The sequence below is a fragment of the Vanellus vanellus genome (assembly GCF_965231255.1).
Source record: "Vanellus vanellus genome assembly, contig: HAP1_SCAFFOLD_2304, whole genome shotgun sequence".
Taxonomy (NCBI): Eukaryota; Metazoa; Chordata; class Aves; order Charadriiformes; family Charadriidae; genus Vanellus; species Vanellus vanellus.
The window spans coordinates 1-4,849 of record NW_028128753.1 but is presented as its reverse complement, the minus strand read 5'-3'; the positions used below and the strand labels follow the sequence as shown (position 1 = coordinate 4,849).

The following is a 4,849-nucleotide window of genomic DNA, read 5'->3' as shown; positions in this document are numbered from 1 at the left end:
CGGCCGAGCTGAGATTGGGGGTGGGGGTGGGGGGAGTTTGCCCCATGGCTGTGATGGGGGGAGAAGGGGTGGGTGAGGAGTGGGGGATGTGGTGTGGGGGTTTTTTTTGGGGTGGTGGTGTTTTTTTGCCAGGTGTCGCTTTACCCAGTGGCTCGGGGAGGCGTTGGCATCAGGAAGCCTGTGCTAAAGCGGGGTGGGGGCCTCGCCGCAGTTGGTTAGCAGAGCCAAAGTCGTTATTAATGGTTATTAATGGTGCACTAATTACGCCCTTGTAACTGGGAAGCTCAGATGCCCCCTAAGCACCCCCCCGGTGCTTCTCTAGCCAGGCGAGCGCTGGGCGTCCCCCCCGCAGGAGAGGAGAGCACCTCCGGGGTGGGTGGAAGGGCATCACCCAACGGGGAGAGGACCAAGATGGGGCTTGGGTGTCCCTTGGGGTGGCCGGGTGGCGGGGTAGGGCTGCTGGGGGCTGCCACGATGAGGGACACCCCCAAACCTTTCTCCATGGCTCCCAGAGCTCTGCTCCCTCCCTCCCTCCCACCCATCCAGTGCCACCGGAGAGGTGGTGTCCCCCCTCCTGGGGCGGGCAGGGGCTGTGCCACCCCATCTAACACCTCAACGCACCAAAGCACCGCACTGGGGGAGGGACTCTGTGCCTGGTAGCCCCGTGCTCCCCAGCACTGTAAGGATGGGGCTGAGCCCCCACCACGGCCACCCTGTGCGCAAGGACCATGTCACGGGGCACATGGCAGCGTGCCAAGTGTGCAAAGCTGGAGGAGGAACATCTCCTCCAGCCGCACTGAGGGCAGCAACAGTGTCACTCGCACTGTGGCTCTACCCACGCTCTCCTGGCAGCACGGGAAAGCGCAAGCTCGTCACCTCCCAAAGGCCACTTCCTAACGAGAAGCGAGGCCCAGCTCCTGCACAACACGGCTGGCCCAAAGCGGGCTGATTCTGCCCCCTGGGGTGGTCTCAGGGGAGCTGGTGGGCACATATGGACATGCCGAAGGGCCAGAGCCCACCCTGTGACGCTGTAGGCAGAGGGGACAGTGGTACCTGGACAATGTCCCCACCGCCTCACACACGGAGGCTTTCAACAGTCAAAGCCACCCGGGCGCTGCCAAGGGGGCAGCAGGGGCTCCCCACGGGGGGTTTACAGAGCACAGAGAGCGTCCGTACACCACTAACCCCTCTCCAGGGGCGGATTTTCGGGATGCTGCTTGCTCATCTCACCGCTGAACAACTCCCCGATTGCCCCTTCAGCACGTTGTGACCATCGCTTCGTGGCTTTTGTGCTCCGATACTCATCCTGGCTCCAATCCTCTTCCTGGGGGATTGTGAGGGAGCAAAAGACCACATCGCTACATCCAACTTTTTTTTCAGTTAAATTAAAAAAAAAGAATAAATCACCCTCTGTCATTATCAGGTAGAGTTTCGTTCCAGTCAGGCTCTTTTTATTAAAATAAATATTTAAATTATATAAAGAAATAAATATTTCTCTTTTCACATTAAATAACTCCCTGGAGACAGCAAAAAAAAAAAACAACCCAGAGTTACTGTCTCCAAAATAAGGAGGGTGGGAGGGGAATAAACCATCTTAACTTCTACTTCATAACCTAAAGAGGAAAATTTGTCTAAGAAATGTAACTAAGATCTAAGAAATGTAACTAAGATCTAAGAAATGTAACTAAGATCTAAGAAATGTAACTAAGATCTAAGAAATGTAACTAAGATCTAAGAAAAGTGACTAAAATAAGAACTCTAATTGTCCACGTGTCACAGCAGCTGTTGATGGATTATCTCCCACACCATCTTCTTGCGCGAGTATGGCATGTGAGTCTGAAAAGAGAAGAGAAATCCATTAAATAACGACATCACGGCAGAAAGAGGCGGAAAACACGCATAAACGCCCAGCGGAGTCCTTAATAGGATGTTCCCTTTAAGAACTGTCAGCCATTTGGGTACAACACCCCACGCGGCTCCTAAGAGGGTGACACGACAACCCAACAAAACCAGATTGACTTGACCGCGCGACAGCTTACAAGCACGCTAACAAAAGACCAGTATAAAATAAAAATAAGCAGCGGCAGTATCTTGCCCAAGAGGAATCTCACCGGCAGCAGCTCCCAAAGGCGGGGATGGAGAACCACAGCTCTGCCCTGCCCAGGCCACTTGGAAGTTCTGACCCCAGCAACTACGCACCAAAACGGGGCACAAAACCTCAGTCCCTGCCCCAGACACAATTAAGAGCTGCTGCGTAACCTCCCTGGCTCCTGTCCCTGCGCGAAAGGGGCTGGAGGGGTTTATGACCTTCACTCACCTGGGTAAAGTTGAACGGTTTCTCTCTGGAGATGTAATCTGCGTATTTGCACATAAAGACGACGCAGTCGCTTCCGTTCAGCTGCTGAGGGATCTCCTAAGGAATGCAAAGAAGATGGAGGATTTCCCTCTGTCTCAAAAGAAAAGCAACTCGGAAGTAGCGCACATTACCCACACCGACACTGCGCTCACCGCACACTCCTGACCCTACTTGCGTAATCCCCAATACCCACTCCCGCCCACGAGGAACAGACCCAGTTCACTGCGCACCATCCCTCCCCTCTGCCTCCCGGACTCGGACACTACAATCCAAATTCTTGGCAGGCCCAGAAGGGGCAGCAGCCCTCCTCCCTGCGAGGCCTCTCGAGGTTCGCACGGCGTCTTTCTCAAGTGACCTTTCTTAAATCCAGTCTGTAGGGACCGCTTTTTACTATTAACTCCTTGAGAAACATCAGCTCAACCCTTTGCTTTGTCACGTGCCAGGATCTGGGCCCCAAAGAAGCACTGACAGTTCCCATTTCAAACCCAAGTGGTGCTCACGTACACGTGGCTCCATGCTGTGAAGAGTCCACTCCGAAACATTCAGCTCCAGGTTTCTTTTTTCCCGGCTTTTTGCAGGTATTGGCTGGTTAAAACAAAAGGGAAAAACAGAAATCCCTTTTCATCTCTGTAATTTAGGCCAACAACAAAATAAAGCGGCTGAAGGATCACAGGAAGACGGACGGCAGGACGGGAAAATGTCAGAGGATCCTCACAGCAGCTGATTTAAGGCTGATTTGGGAGGAAAAATCCCAATCTGAAACTTACAAACATGGGGAGAGGCTGTGAGCTAATGGTCAAGAACGAGGCCAACAATTCCAACAGAGACTTCCACACAAACCTAAGTTCATTGCTTCGGAGAGGTCAAAAAACCCCAAAATCACATGTTATCAGAGGACCAAGAGACAAACCAAGCAGGGAACCGTAATGCCATAATTCCACCGGGTGCCTTGATCCCACACCCTGGGCTCCGACTAACAAAGTCGGCACACGTGTGCCACGGGGCTATGGCGTATTTGGCTGTGCCTCTCACGGGAAGGTGGCAGAATCCAGGCACCCCAGACCCTGGGTGCAGGGGACGCTGTGACAGCAGATAAGCAGTCAATGCCAGACAACTCGCAGCAAGCAACTCCAGGATTCCTGGTTGGTTATCTACAAGCCATGTGAAAACTTGCAGTCGCCTTACAGGGACTAAATCTAAAAACCCTCTCCTCATTCACACCATAAAAGCAGTGACGGAGCGGTTACTTACAGCAAAGTCTGACAAATTTCATCCCCTTTCTGTGCCAGTGAGTTCAAGTATGTGATGGTCTTCTTTCTGACATCTATGACCTGTTATTAAAAGGTGACTGTAAGACAAAGCACAACCTTGTGCCGCACACCCACCAACACCTAAATGACTTCTCTTGCCAGTTTTTTCTCCCCATCCAACTCCAGAGAAAAAGCCCGTGGAACTCACAGCTAGTGTCCAGTGCGCTCACAAGTTCACAGGCATGAAGATGATGTCCTGCTTGAAGACATCCACACTCCTGGTCCACCTCCTGACTGCTTCATAGCCCCCCGATGTTAGTTTGGGATAAAAGAAGGTACTGAAAGCGTGGACCGCTGGATACCCTTCCTTCTTGCCTCTTTCCATCAGCAGACCCATGTAGAAATTAACGACCTGTACCATAAAGAGTAACCATGAGGTGTAAAAATAAGACGCTGGCTTTCCCAACGAAAAATACAGCACCACGTCTTTTCTGGCCACCCTTAAGCACGCAGCGAACTCCAGCCTCAGCTGTCAGCTTTTGTTCCCAGAATTTCACACGGGGTTACATCGGCAGTTTGATCAAAACACCTGCCCCCCCCCCCCCCCCCCCCTCCCCCCCAATAACACGAACTAACTCCTGGAAGCTGCGTCATACAAGAAGTAAAGGAACTTCCAGAAACACTCGACCCTTCAATACCTCAAGTAAGAACTGTACAGAGATTTCTAGGCTCTGCAGCGGAGGTCGTCAAAGAACGTTGATGAGACTTCTGTACACGGCGGAGGGGTATTTTTCAATAAAGGCCAAATGAGACTGTCCCTGTGCTGCAGGTGGTTTTACCTCATCATTTAGCCAGCAAAGGTTCCTGAGCGTGCGGATGTCCTCACGAGTGACCTTTAGTTTGAAGGCACTGCTCACGATCTCATCTGGCTCACCTCTGCCAAATGCGGCACTGACCTCTCTCTCCATGGCCTGAAAGGAACAATTCAATGGGGAAGGACTTGTGAAACAGAGCACGGAGCACGCTGACCTGGGGGCAGATTTCCACTGAAACACGGCCTGTAAATTCAGCTCAGGTGACAGAGCAACTGCCTTCGACAGTTTCTTGGCTCAGTGAGCGATAGCGCTTTTGCCTTGCTTGGTTGGCTTCAGCATCCCAACTTTGAACTTTAGAGCCCAGGCTTGCTGCCATTTCTTTTCACCAAGGACGTTGGGATAAAACCCGTAAACTTAGCAAACACGCT

The 4,849-nt window shown here is 52.1% G+C and overlaps 1 long non-coding RNA gene across 1 annotated transcript; it reads right to left on the bottom strand.

Annotated features, from left to right (window-relative positions):
- Window positions 1-1,763: 1,763 nt before the first annotated feature.
- Window positions 1,764-2,916, bottom strand: LOC309684076. Its single transcript, XR_014270262.1, has 3 exons — window positions 2,861-2,916; window positions 2,318-2,413; window positions 1,764-1,836 (listed from the first exon to the last, which is right to left on the bottom strand). It is a non-coding gene; the product is annotated as an uncharacterized lncRNA (long non-coding RNA).
- Window positions 2,917-4,849: the final 1,933 nt, after the last annotated feature.